The following is a 14,742-nucleotide window of genomic DNA, read 5'->3' as shown; positions in this document are numbered from 1 at the left end:
TTGAGTACATGGGACAAGTAGGGAAAAGTTTTCTCTGCATTCTTAGAACGTTATGACCCTCTTATCTTGCTTCTCGTCAGGATGAGCAAAAGGTAGTTTGGGATCTACTGGTAATCTCTGGATGATTTAGATTAGCAAGGGCTTCCAAATCCCAAGAGCAGCAAAATTAGTTTGCTAGGGGAAGGGCGTTTATGGGGGGAGCAGGAGTGGACACTGACATATTTAGTGTCATATGACTTAGGAGCTTGATTCTGGTACTGATCACACACTCTTTAGCTCCTCGTGTTCTTTAGAGGCACATCTTTACTTACTTGTTAACTGAGTCACTATTTTGCACCCTGTTCTGATTGGTGGACCTCACGGTTGCATTTACAAAAATACAACAAAACCCCACAGCCCTGAAGTATGTGGGCTAAGCTAAGGGCAAATCTGCCCCAAGCAAATAAATGTGACTGAGGCGCTAGTCCGTGTGAATCGCGCAGCTACTGTTTAACATACATTTAGAGCCAATAATAGTGCTAGGCGCTGCGGCTTCCCCCAGTTACGTGGGGGACCCCGAGTCTGGGCTAATATTGGACTTTGGGACATACTGGTCCTAGTCTTGCTCCCTATTCTTGCTGAAGCCAGATTCAGTCCTATGCCTATGTATCCCGAAGGAAGTCCCACTGAACCCAAGGGGATTTACTCGGAGGTAAATGCGTATTGCAGCCCTGGATGCAGTGTGCTCCATGGAAAGCGAGCCGTCAATAACTTCACCTAGATCGGCGCCAAGATCAATTCTATAGGATATCATTTCCAAGCTAGTCTTAGGATGGGGTCCGAGGCAGAAAATACCCTTGGGCTGTGTAGATTGAATCCCCAATCTCCCGGGGATTCGCGCGGACCATCGTAGACGGAGGGTCCCGGGAATTTCTCAGCCTAGCCACGCCCATGCAGAAACTATTCGACTTCATCCCGGCCCCAGCGCCTCGGGGAGACCTGCTGCAGTTTGTGGATGCAGTTAGAGTGAACCGGGAAACACGCCATCCGTATTATACGAGGTTAGATACGTTTAGGTCGTCGGACTGTAACAGCCGGCAAGGTAGAGGCGATGCATTAATTTCTCTCCCGCTCTCAAGGGTGGGATTCTACCCTGGGCCAAAAAAAAAAAAAGAGTAGGGCGGGGAAAAGTTAGCAAGGATCTGGGAAAGAACCATAAACGCGCCTCTTTGGCACTGGAAAGGAGGTTGAAGGTGACACCTCAAAGGAACCTACACTTTTGCACCTTGGAGATTGTAAGCCTCGAGGGGAGGGCTTGCCTCGTAGCAAAATTAATTGACCAAAATTAAAGTGCTGCGTTCAGTAGGTTTCTTCCATAGTACTCAGTGCAGACTAGCCAAAATCTACTCTTGATACTTATACAGATATAACTGAAAGGAGAAAGGACACGATCCAGCTAACACTGAACTGTTTTAGATCTCTTTGGTTTCAGCTGGGGGATTCGCTGCCTCTCTTCGAAATCAAGAAGACATAAAAATAGTTGGCTGGCTGGGTCGTCGTGCCTGCCTAAATCTCCTCGGATTTCATTGATGTTTTCCCAGATTGCAGCTCTGAAACCGCTGGTTCCCTCTCATGTAACCTACACGTAAACACAAGGGTGTCAGGGGGTTTTCTGGCCCCAGTACACTGTATGAAGTCTGAGTCCTCCACTTCACCCGCAATATACAGTGGTACCTCGGGTTACATACGCTTCAGGTTACAGACTCCGCTAACCCAGAAATATTGCTTCAGGTTAAGAACTTTGCTTCAGGATGAGAACAGAAATCGTGCTCCAGCGGCGCAGCGGCAGCAGGAGGCCCCATTAGCTAAAGTGCTGCTTCAGGTTAAGAACAGTTTCAGGTTAAGAACAGACCTCCGAAACGAATTAAGTACTTAACTCGAGGTACCACTGTATTGGCAAAAACTACTATATCGCCTACCATACCCTCACTAGCTTCTCCTTTGGTTTATGGTTCTGTTGTTGTTGTTGTTGCGGCTGCTACTTGGGAGTAAGTACCTTTGACTCTACTGGGACTTATTCCAGAGGAAACCTGCATAATAGGAAACCTGCGTAAAAGGCCACAACCTTTTCGGAAAAGCGGTCCAAGCGGCGGCCTATGATCAGGCCCCATATCCTTGGCCCATGTATTGTGCGTTTAATCCAAAAACCCGGTGAGATTATAACGTATAATTTTATTTCTCTCGCACCCTCTCATTTGCTACCTAGAAACTGGCTAAGAACTGCCATCTCCGCAGAAGAGAACGTTGCGCCCGATCCCAAACAGATAACCAGTTGTCCGGAAGTGGAGTCGCTGCAGCCAACAGGCGTGGACTTCGACCTTCCAGGCAGCCTCATCAAACTCCGTTAAACTAAAGCCCAATGGGGGCAAGGGATTAAAACTGGTTTAATCCCCAGTATTTTGGTTTACATCCGCCAACAAACACAACTAACCCAGCACTGGGTCCTCACCCCCTGTCCAGAGATTATTTCTTCCGTGGATCCTTTCAAAGTGCGCGCGCGGAGGGGGGGCGTTTCTTCCCCCTCCCCTGCGGCGCAATTGGAGCCGGAGGATTGTTCTGTAAGCTTTCGCAAGTTGCTGCGGAGGCATGGCCATTATCAGCCTGAGATTTTCCTTCTGTTTACACAGCAATCCCGGCATCAAAGGAGGCGAAATCACCACTTATCCGTCCTGTCAAAAGTTTAATCCGCCCTGGAGGAAAAACCGTATAAATACCGTACTTGTGCAGGGAGAGGGACGGAGGCGAGGAAACCAGAGGACACACTTCAAAACGCAGCTTCATCTGTGACTTAAAACGTATTTGAATATTGGCAAAGGCTGCCCGTGGAGCAAAATGCCCTCCCTCAATAAATCCATTGTCTGCTGAGTAATTTTCTTCTCTCCCCCCAAAATAAGAAAAGACATTAGAAGGAAAGACATTATCTACAATCCTATATCCATTTATCTGGAAGCCGCTTGAACTCCCATTGAGTTTCTTCGGGGTAGAGTTGTATAAGATTGCGCTGACAGGGAAGTGTTTGAGGCAGTTTATAAAAGCGTCCACTACTTAGCCTTTTGTTGCGGAATGATCACCCTCAAAAATCAGAGGGAAGGCAATAATACTTTCCATAAAAAAACTTCCCTGTTCAACAAGGATCCTTATAAATAGACTAGCAGTTCAGCTGGGAATTCCCACTGTTTTCCGTCGTGAAACGTCCACGGGTTGCAGGGGGGAGGCTCAAATACGTCTTCCGTAGAAAGCGAAGGGAATTGAGGTTCTAGGCGAACTCCATTGGACTCAGCGCTGCTTCTGCGCAAAGATTCTCAGAGCAGGGTTTACCTCCGGAGTTGCCTTTTGGCTAGAGATCGTGGCCCTGTCCGTTCACTTCACGTGATGAATTTGGGGGTGGAGGAAAGCGGTTGTTAAAAAAAAATAAGTTCTGGGTCACGAGCAATCCCGACAAGCAACCGGATCTGGATCCCGGAACATGTTAAGGTCTAAACTGAATGAGGTTTGATGTGTAATTTGAGCGATAGATAGAGAGGACGGGTTGTTGCTCACATTACTGCCCTCGTTATAGTGACAAATCCACTTTCCTGGAGGCAATGCGGAGCTGAAGACCAGTGGGTGACGGCTCGATCCTAAACATATTTACTCGGAAGTAAACAAGCCTCGGTTTTTTGCTTATAAGGGAGACTGATACGCCTTCAGGCAGGGCTAATTGTCCCTATATATACGTACGTGTGTGTGTGTATTTATTTATATATGTGTGTATACACACCCCGCCCCTGCCCTCCAGGTTTTCACATTACAGTGGGGAAAACCAACAGGCTTCTATGTATTGTATATGAACCCTCTCTTACCCAGTTTTGTGTTTACTTATCTTTAACATATAATCTGAGCATTAGTTATAAATAATATGTACATTTAGAGTAACCCTCGTGAATTATGCTGTCATCCTCAAGACAACCCCGAGCGGTAGGTCAGTGTTAGTAAACAGACCGAGATTATATACCATGTTAAAATGCAATCCATGTTGTACTTGGGTCTTCCTCTCTTTTACACACTTTCCCAAGCGTTTTGTATGAGTGTTGCTTTTTTCCTCTAAGGAAAATTTTAAAAAACGTTTTAAATACACAATCATAAAAAAAAAAAAAATCCGAAAAGACTTGAGCTATGCAATCAAAGCAAACCCCCTTGAAGTCCCTTTGATTTTAACTGGAATGTGAAGCGTCCATTGAAGTCAATGGGATTTAACGAGAGCTTCGCTTTGTGTCCCGCGCAACCTTCCAGCCCGTGACGTTTATCGGGCACGAATGTTGCCCTGCAAGCCTTTTACTTTCCCTGAAACCCGGCTGTAAGTGCTCTACTAGAGTTACTTCAAAACCATGCTTTGGGGTGGATTACAACCCTAGAAAAAGCCAAACGCTGCACCCACTGACGTGGGAGTCAGGCTCTACTTGTTTGAGGTGCTAACATAAATTATGCAATCTAGGATTCCGATATTTACGCAGGTTTTCTTAGACGTAACTGCCATTGGAAATAACGCAATTATTCCTGGGTAAATAAGAGGGGAGGGACCCTAGAACACGTTCAGTCCTCGGCACCTCCAGTTGCACTGACTAGTAGTTATTCTTAGTCTGTGTTATTCTTATTCTGTGCTATCTCTCTCCCCCCCCCCCAGATTACTGGGCTCCGCAGTCTGCTCCTCACAGAGTAACAAATCCTAGCAACCCTTAACGAATTCTTTGAGGGAAAGAACGTGCTTAGAACAATGCTTTAAATGTACCGTATGAACACAGACTTCGTAAATGTGAAGTGGGTTTGCAACGTTTGCGCGTTCCAGGGCGGAACCTTTATGCAGGCCAGAGTTTTTGGGGTCGGGTTAAGCCTTAGTGCTGAATAATCTGTAGGGTAAGGCACTCACAGAAGAACGAGCCTGATGCCCGCCCCCCACCTGTTATGGGAGGTTCACTGCTTGCTTGAAGCAGAAGAAGTTGACCGACGTTCACCTTATCCACCAGGGGTCGCCAAAGCGGAGAGATTTCCTGACAAGTTAGCGCGCAATCTTATAAAGGTAAAGGGACCCCTGACCATTAGGTCCAGTCGTGGCCGACTCTGGGGTTGCGGCACTCATCTCGCTTTATTGGCCGAGGGAGCTATACGTCTCCCCAAAAGTAAGTCTCACTGAGTTCGGTAGGAAGACTTGCTTGAAGTCAATGGGTAGGATTGCAAATTTAGTCACCCCCTTGGATAATCTGAGGCTCGCAGTCTTGTGGACTCTTACCAGGCGGATGAAACCTCTTAGGACTTACTATTTGTGAGTAAACATGCATAGGGTTGAGGGAGGAGTCAGCCTCAACTAAGACGTTGGCATTTATATGTGAATACACATGCAACTCCCATTCTTCTCAATGGAACTTAAGGACGACTCCTTTCTCTGGGTCGGGCCCAAGGGTGTGTTAAAAAAACAACTCAGTGGGGATTTTGTTTTTGTCTTAGGTGGTCGGGTGACGCCGCTTCTCCTGCACAGCCCTTAAAGGTGCAAGGAACCCTCTTTTGTTGTTCACCTGGACTCTTTAGTCTAGTTGTAGGAAGAGCTTTGCATCCACTCCACAGAAGAACATCCCACTCGGATTTCACCTGCAGACCAAAAGAGCAGAGAGTTTTGAAAGTTTCGCTTTCTGACAACTTCGAAAAACAGCTTTTCCCCATGACTGGGAAAGTAAAGTTTGGGGAAACCTGGATCTTTTTTCTACCGCGTTCAAGCTGATCATCTGCAACCACGAATGAAGAACTTAAAGCCCGCCCCTCTTGTGTGTAGGAGTGGCATTGTAATTCCAGATGAATTACAAACTCGATCCTCAACTCAGTGGCTCTAGAACTGGATTTAGAAGAAATCCCCATTAGGGTAAATGGAACTGGTATTGTAACCAGCCGCGGATTTCGAGCAATTTATCTTGAGAAAAGCGATTGTTTAAATCTGATTGCAACAGACTGAGCATTTTCAAGGACTGCAGTGTAACTTTATTCAGCTCTTCAGGCCGGATGCGCATGCTAAACGCACCTATTGGCCAAAGTAGATTCAATTGATTTGAAATCGGAACTGTTTCCAAGCTTCTACGCATGTTTATTCGCCACTGTTTGATAGGGTTACCCAGGGAAGTTTTCAGATGCTTGCAGCCATGCTTTCCAATCCTATACAACTGTAAGGTAAAAAAGGTAAAGGATCCCTGGACGGTTAAGTCCAGTCAAAGGCGACTATGGGGTGCAGCGCTCGTCTGGCTTTTCAGGCCGAGGGAGCCGGCGTTTGTTCACAGACAGCTTTCGGGGCCATGTGGCCATCATGGCTAAACCGCTACTGGCGCACGGAGGACTGTGACAGAAGCCAGAGAGCGGGGAAACGCCGTTTACCTTCCCACCGCAGCGGTACCTATTTATCTCCTTGCACCGGTGTGCTTCTGAACTGCTAGAAGCTGGAATAGAGCAACGGGAGCTCACCCCGTTGAGGGGATTCGTACCTCCGACGTTCCGATCAGCAAGCCCACGAGGCTCAGTGGTAGACCACAGCACCACCCACTCCCTTTTTCCTATACAAAGATCAACACCTGGCAGCCCGATCCCTATTTAGGTTTACTTGGAAGTAATTCCTACTGTGTTCAATGGGACTCACTCCCTTGAAAGAGCTGCAGTTTACCTCTGTGTGAGCTCCGGCTGTGCAGTTGCACTCCTCCGCACGTTTACCCGAGAGTGCATCTTTGGACTTAGTGTGACTTACTTCAAGTAAGGGCATATTATTGGGGTGCTCTTATCTTACTTTCAAAGATCAGCAAAGATATTGAAATGAGTATTTGGCAGCACAGGCGGCATTCGGCAAGTAGGTTATCAGGGGATCAATTTCTCTCGAGTGAAACGCAACCCTCCCCCGCATCATTTAGAAAGCTACCTCCAACGTTTTTTGGATGTGGAAATATACTCTTGGCAAAAAGACTATCAGCACATAACGTGCTTTCAGTCAGCAGAAGCCTCAATTAAAACCAGTCACAAAATTAATCTACATTTGAATTTCTAAAAAGTAAGACTTCCTCGATGAAGCACGACCAGTGCACTAAGTCTTACTTAAGGCACGCCAGGTGTGTTCAAAGTCAGGTTTCCCTAACCTGGTGCTCTACAGATTTTGGATCCCAGTTCGTATTTTGGCTCTACAGATTTTGGATCCCAGTTCGTATTTGCCCCAGCCAGCGGGATCCAAGTATGATGGTGAGCGGAGTCCAAACTACCCGGAGGGCACCAGATGGGGAAGCGTGGTCGAGACAAAAGCGCATCGCCCAGTAAAAAGTGTTATTGGAGCATAGACCATTTCAGACTGCAGGTGAAAGACTGGCGAATGATATTCTCAGAACACGCAATGCAGGAATATGCAGTTGCAAATCCCCTTGTGCACAGAAAAGTCAGGCAGAAGGATTCCAGGCACGGAGTTTTTAACACCTATACAAAGCGATCCTCGCCTGCATGCAACAATATTGAGATGGATTGCCACATTACAAAACAAAAAAACAAAAAACCCTAAACGTGTGCTTCCGCTCGGTGTCTAAGACAGCGGCTTTAGTTTAAAAGAACGTTTTCTAGGCAAACAAGCGAATCCTCCCCGCGGGTTCCTTCCTGGTATCTGTGTCAGCCAATAGCCGTCAAGCGACTTGACAAACGTTCGCCTTCCAAGCATTTGTTTGCTTTTCACACTTCTTCGCTTCCGATCTCTGGAATCCACCTGCAAAGCAACTCAGGAGGAGTCTCCTGCGGCAGGACTTGTTGGGCGGTTGCCAGCCGGGATTGGACAATCTATCCTTAGGTCAGGTGCCGAATTGCAGCTGAATTAGCCTCCCAAAACCTGGTGCCCTCCAGATATTTTGGATTACAGCACAGTGTATACAATCTCCACGGTGCTGGGTGGGGCTGGTGTGTGTAGTAGTCCAAAATCTCTAGAGGCTGCGAAAGCATCGGCTCCTTTCTTCCTCCAAGAAAGGCAAGATACGCAGGCAACCTCTGGATCCGGGATTCTGGGAAACCCAGGCCTGAGTTTCCCTTCCCCCTTCCAGCAAGGCATCCTTGGAACGCGACAGCGCCACCTTCCGAAGGAGATGGAGACTCGCGCATCCGGTTGTGGCTGGCGACACTTCCGGCAATGTTGGCAGCCACTGTCCCCATCGGTTAAATGGGCATAAGCGTGCCTCCTCCCCACACAGTGTTGCCCTGAGGGTGACCACTGTAAAGATGAGAAAGAACTTTAAGGGGGCGGGGGGAATTGAGGAGAGGCATAAATTGTGGGTTTAGCTTTGCTTCTGGTGCCAGATCTTGTGCGCGCGTTTATAACTGTTATAAAAGGACTCAACCTTTAAAGCTGCGATTCTTCGCGCCCATTGATAGGCATTTTTTAAAAAAACCAAATGGAGCGATTAGACTGCAGTGGGTTCAGTCTCAGTGCTGTTAACAGGAACGAAATCGCTTCCTAGGATTGACTGGGGCGCCAGCTTTGGTGTCTGCTTCACCTCCTGAGCCATCCAGTCCATCTGCCCTTAAAAACGCTGCATTCCTCTAGGTTCCAGCTCTATTTGACGAAATGTAGCTGCTGGCAAGCGCCGAGGCACCTTTGCCTTCCTCTTCTCCTTTGATCAGGACCTGATTTTCCGGGTGGGGCTGTTTGAATTCCTTTGCCCTGAGAACTTTTGTCAGCTTCCTCCCTTAGCGCCTCCGGAACGTGAAGGCGCCGCCCTAAAGACTTTCTCTGCTTGGAGCAGCAGAATTTCAGAAGCCTCCTTTCCATTCGAATGGCTCCCCTCCCCTGCCCCCCAAAGCACAGGGTTAAGAACCTGTAACCCTGCAGGTGTTTCTGGACTACAGAGCCCATCACCTGTGACCACTGGCTATGCTGGCTGGGGTTGATGGGAGTTGGAGTCCAACATTTAGAGACCCATTTGTTCCCTATCCAGAGGCAGATTTAGGGGAGCACAATTAGTTTGGGTGCACTGGGCGCAGAGCCTCTGGGAAGCTGCAGAGGACGCCACAACTGTTATTTAGAATGGAGTGTGCGAGAGGCAGCAGGACACTGAATTTTGGAGTTGCACAGGGTGCCACTGAAATTTGAGTCCTCAAGGTCCACCACTGCCCCATCCTTTTTAAAGAACTTCAGGGAGGAATATTGTGAAAGCAGAGAACATCTCCAATGTATTGTTGGTGGCTGGGGGAAAACACCCTTCTGTCCACCACCCCAAGTTGAGTCAAAATGGGGCCTGGAAGGTCTTTTAAAGCTGCAGGCCTGCCCTCTTTGTCACCCACCAAGTGGAAAGCAGCCGAGCAACCATGATGATCCTTTCGTTTTGCAGTCCCCCCGACAGGTATGAAGATCGGGGTCCATCCAACATAGTTGATGGGTTTGGTTTGGTTTTCAAGCCTGGAATGGATAATTCAGCCCTGTATGTACAGGAAAGCATATCTCCAGAGTGACTGGGGAAACCCAGCCAGATGGGTGGGGTAGAAATAAATTATTATTATTATTATTATTATTATTATTATTATTATTCCAAATCCTTGCTCACCTATGAAGTTCAGTGGGTGACCTTGGGCACCCATAGTGCACAGTATTTATTAGGAAGGCTTACTGTGAAGTTTAAATGAATTCAACAAACACCACGATGAGCTCATCAGAGGATGGGCAGGAGATAAATGTCCTCACTGCCACTTAAGCACATTTGCAAGAGTGTGATATGATTGCTCCATCTGCACCCTGGTCCAGTCTGTTTTTTAGCTGGGAATGAAATAAGTGAATTTAATATCCTTATGCCCAGCATTTCTCTCTTCCTATCTAAATTGCTGGAGTGCTGTTCCTGCAACTGCAATACATTCGGCACATTTTTTGTCTGACATTGTGCTAGCATGCTGGTGGATACATCCTTTAAAAAACTTTTAAAGCTGTCTTAAACATGTTAAACTCTCTGAAGTGGTGCTTCTATTGCAAGCGTAAACCAAGCCTCAATCTGCCTCCAGGATTTTCCATGAGAACCACAGCATAGTTTCCAATCCCAAAGACACCCCCCAACACTTTATTTTGCAAGCTGATTTTTGTTTTGCACCCCGGCAAAGGTTTCTTTAACCACTTTCTTCCAGTGTGAACAGCGGGCTGAACTCTAACAAAGTCTCTCTTGTTGTTCCCATTTGGCAGAAGGGGCTTTTGGTGTGACAGGGCTTGTGCAGGAGCATATCAGTGCTCAGAGCCAAACTGTCTGGTCCTTCCACCCATATTCAATTCAGAAGATGGCCTTAGATTCCCAAGTCATAAAATCATAGAATTGTAGAATTGGAAAGGACCCAGAGGATCATCTACTTCAGGGTTCCCCAAACTTTGGCCCCCATCTGTTTTTGGCCTACAACTCCCATCATCCTTAGCTAGCAGGACCAGTGGTCAGGGATGATGGGGTTGTAGTCCAAAACAGCTGGAGGCCCAAGTTTGGGAAACTCTGATCTAGTCCATCCCCCTGCAATGGAGGAATAAACAGCTGTTCCATATGGGGATCAAGCCTGCAACCTTGGTGTTATCAGCATCATGCTCTAACCAGTTTCCCAGCATGGTCAATATGTGGTCCAAAGTTTCATCACAGGGAGCAGCATTGGTTTCTCTCTATAAGGCTCCAGTTTTCCAGTGCCAACTAAGGCTAACCCCAACTTACATGGGAGTGAGTGCCCATTGACTTCAGCAGGACTTTGGTTAGGCTTGCGCAATGCATGAAACCTCTTGTGACTGAAGCCATGCATATGTCACTGCTGGGATGCCATGGTAGCGCAGACCTACAGGAGAGGAAGAGCTGGCAAAAGGTTTGTATTCAGGGGAAGGAGCTGAGGATGACACACTGCCCAGGCATGTCAGAGCGGCCTCCCTGAAACCCCGCCGTTCAGCAGTTTCAGAGGGCAGGAGTATAGTGGCATGGAGGAGCAAGGTTACTGAGTCCAAGGAGGAGCACCAATTAGCCTGTGATGCAGTGGGTGGAAATGTACAGCTCCATGATTGGAGAAGAGCCTGCCCAGCTGGATTCACTCGGCTTATTTGTGCATCAAATAATAACCTTTGTTTGACTTCTGAGTGGGCAGCAGACACTGCAAGATTCAAATCACTCACTGCTCCCAAGAGATCTTATCTTACTGCCGTGACAGTAAAAAGATTGCCATCACCACAGCCACGAAGCACAAAACATTTCCCCATTTCATCGTTCGGATAAAGTTACCACTATGTGTCCCTTAAATTGCATTGACGAGAGATTGCCATGTCTATACAGGGTGCAAATATACGATGCATTACAGCAATAGTAGGAATTGAGTTTGCTAAGGCTGGAAGAATACCAGCCCCTCCCCCAACAAACGAGACACAATTAGGAAAATTTGGGAACAGCGCCATGTAATCCAACTATCAGCGATGTTATGGAAGAAATATTATTGTGCTGATGTGCTAGACAAAGGCGTTTGATAGCTGAAGGGATGGACTTCAGTCATAAGAGTTACCTATAACTTCAATATTTAATATTCATATTTTGTTAGATTTGTTACACTAGCACAGTGATGACTTAGGATGTATTTACTCTTTTGGGGTAGCTTCCACCCTGCGTAATTTTGTTATTAGAAAGCTGTGTAGCATGAAAATACTGTAGCTGAATAAAACAGTAAAGTTAAGTCACCAGCAAGTATAATGAACTACAGATATATCAAATGGTGTTGATAGAGGTGTGAATTCTAGGAAGCAGCTATGAGTAGAAACAGGAAGTGGAGTGACACTCTCTCTATCCCAAGCCAGGTGAGAAAGTTCAAGTTCAATATTTAGACAAAGAGATATGTTTTTAGGAAGGTTGAGTATTGTTTCAGCAACATTATCAATCCAGGTATCAGCAGAGCTAGAATTTGCCCTGATACCATGAGATCAAAGCTATATGTGTTTACCTGGATGTGAGTCCCATTGATCACAGTGGTACTTACTTCTGAGTAGACAATGCACAGCACTGAACTATATCGGTTCCTAAGTCCATAAACTGAGTAGGGTCCTGTAATTTTACCAGCTGCAGAAATGTAAGAATTCTACCATCAGTAACAGGAAAAACTGCCTCTGGTGGAACTCTGTCCTGTTCCATTCTTAAAGGTAGAAGAAGATTCACCTTGACCTGTCAGCCCTAATCAACTTTCTTCTTACTAAGATTAAAATAAGAGAAGAGGCTAAACAAAAGTGAGAGTCCAGGTCTAAACTTAAGTTCTTACTTTTCCTTGAAGAAAGAGGTGATTTTATAAAGTTATGCAAAATTTCAAACATTGGGTTATCTGCTGGCATGTTTCACAATCATGGCGTACATCAACCCACCAAGAATATATGAATCCTTAAAAGTGGGGTTTATGTGAGTTCATTACACAACAATGGCATCATGAAGCATTGATCACCATGTATATATGAGTCATCACAGATCAAACATTCAGGCAGAGCTTCCTATTACTGCCGCAACCATACCTCAATGGAAGCAAGTTCACATGGAGTCATTGAGCAATTTTATTTGCATGGATTTGTGTCACAGTGATTTATCAGGTTACTGATGAGTGGCATACACGTGACTGCAGTCCAGTCTTTAAGAACATAAGGAAAGCTCTCCTGGATCAGCCCCAAGTCCTATCTAGTTCAGCATCCACAGATGTCCATGGAAAGCCTGGAAGCAAAACCTGAGAACAAAAGTCTTCCATCCACATAGTGTGATTTGTTGATTCCTCACCACCACACACACATTCTTTAGCAGGTAAAATGTTTACCTAACAAGTCTTTATTCCAGTCAGAAGAATGAAACGCACCACAAAGGGGCAAATCTTCATATAATCTTTAGATTATCTCTTGCATTATTGTTGGACGATACTACTGAATGTAAAGTCCTTTTACTTCTCTGAATAAATTGAATAAGGCCAGGAAGAGGGACACTTGCTTCTTCTCACTGACTCTGTGTCTGCGTCAAGCACCATCAGAAATCGCTTTCAGCTAAGCAGTTTTTCTACTCCTTCATAATGTAAAGTAAATACATCTAGCTATCACCAGAAAGCTGCCAAGGGAGAGGCTCTTTTTTTCTTTTTTAAGAGAATGGGAGTCATTTTGTTGTTGCCATCATTAAACAACTGGCAGACAGAAACCCTTGTTGTATAAACACCAGCATAAGATCTATGTGTACATCCAGATTTACTTACTTGCCCTAGAAATAATTTCCAAAGTGGAATGTACTCCACATTCAAGGTAGATTCAGGAGGCAGCATTGAAAATGTCCCATGAAAACTTGTTATAGGCTGCACATCAAAACAGAAAGACATGCCTTCATTTCTAAAACAGAAGGTTCTTTTTACCTGGACTTCTCCATGATTTTTATAATGGAATATTAAAATGAGAAGTTTGGCTGTGGTAAGGCATAAAAAGAACATTGAGGGAATCCCATTGATTCCCTGCATAACAACTGGTCACAAACCAACACAGTCTCAAATGCAATTAAACCCTTTGATGTCAACAGCTTAAGTGTGCTTAACTTTGTGTTGGACCAAGGCCACTCTGGAGACCTTCAAAATGTATTTGTGCCCTAGAATAGGGTTGCCAATTTGGAGCCTTTGCAGTTAACGTACATACACATATTTAACTTATTTTCCTAAGCACGTCTTTATTTTGTCCTGCATCGACAGTTGATGGTAGGTTTCAGGACATACAAAGTGATTATTATCTTAAAGCCGACTGCAAAAATGTGATTCTGGTTTTTTTTGGGGGGGAAGAGATAGACAAATCCCCCATTTAAAGTGTGGAGCCCTTTAGGCATTTCTCTTTGGCTGCTTGTCCTCTCAAATGCTGCGCATTAATGGCTGGATCCTGAAGACATTATTCAGACAAAACCTCCATTGTAGAGTTAGACAATAAGACTCAATCCTGCTAAAATTTACATGTGTGCTTAATTTTACCCAGTGAGTCATTCAGCAGATTTCAGCAAGCCTTTAGATCAGGGTCTGGGATGTAGTAATAAAGTTTTTGTAGATGTTTTGCCTTGGGACAAGGGATCTGAAACTTGGCTGATGTTTCGTACCACAAAGGTCCATATTATGACAGTGATTGTATTGTTCCTTAGGGCTGTTGGGTCACTCCTGAGATTCTCACCTAACACACAGTACTGTAACTCGTCATTTCTTACACCCAAGGTAAGCCGTTCCTTCGCTTGACGCCACTTTGAGGTTTTGGAATCACACAAATTCAGACAGACCATCCTACCTCCTGAGACAGACAAAGAAGTTAAAAGCATTAAACGGGAATTTCCACAGAAATCCATCCCGAGAGTGCCATTCCAAGTGGTTGGATGAATATAAAGTTTTCAGTAGGAGCCTTGGGGCAAAATTTATGGCATGATTCAAAGCTCATTCTGGATTGAATTCCATACAAAATGGGAGAAGAAGACTATGGGTGGATCTACACACAGGAAAAACCAGCTATAAATAAGTCAGAAATTAAATCATTATAAGAAAAGGGGGAGAAAACACTATGGAAAATTGCAGATAACTTTTTTTTTGCTCTCCAGCGCTATCTGGTGTTGCATGTTTATAATGCATTGAAAACACTGGGTGTTGTTGTTTTTTACTAATGTAGCTGACTCCTATATTAAACCATTTGTTGATGATATTTTCTTCTGCATT

This window comes from Podarcis raffonei, chromosome 7 (assembly GCF_027172205.1).
Source record: "Podarcis raffonei isolate rPodRaf1 chromosome 7, rPodRaf1.pri, whole genome shotgun sequence".
In the NCBI taxonomy this organism is placed as follows: domain Eukaryota; kingdom Metazoa; phylum Chordata; class Lepidosauria; order Squamata; family Lacertidae; genus Podarcis; species Podarcis raffonei.
The sequence above is the reverse complement of the archived record's forward strand: the minus strand, read 5'-3'. Positions refer to the sequence as shown.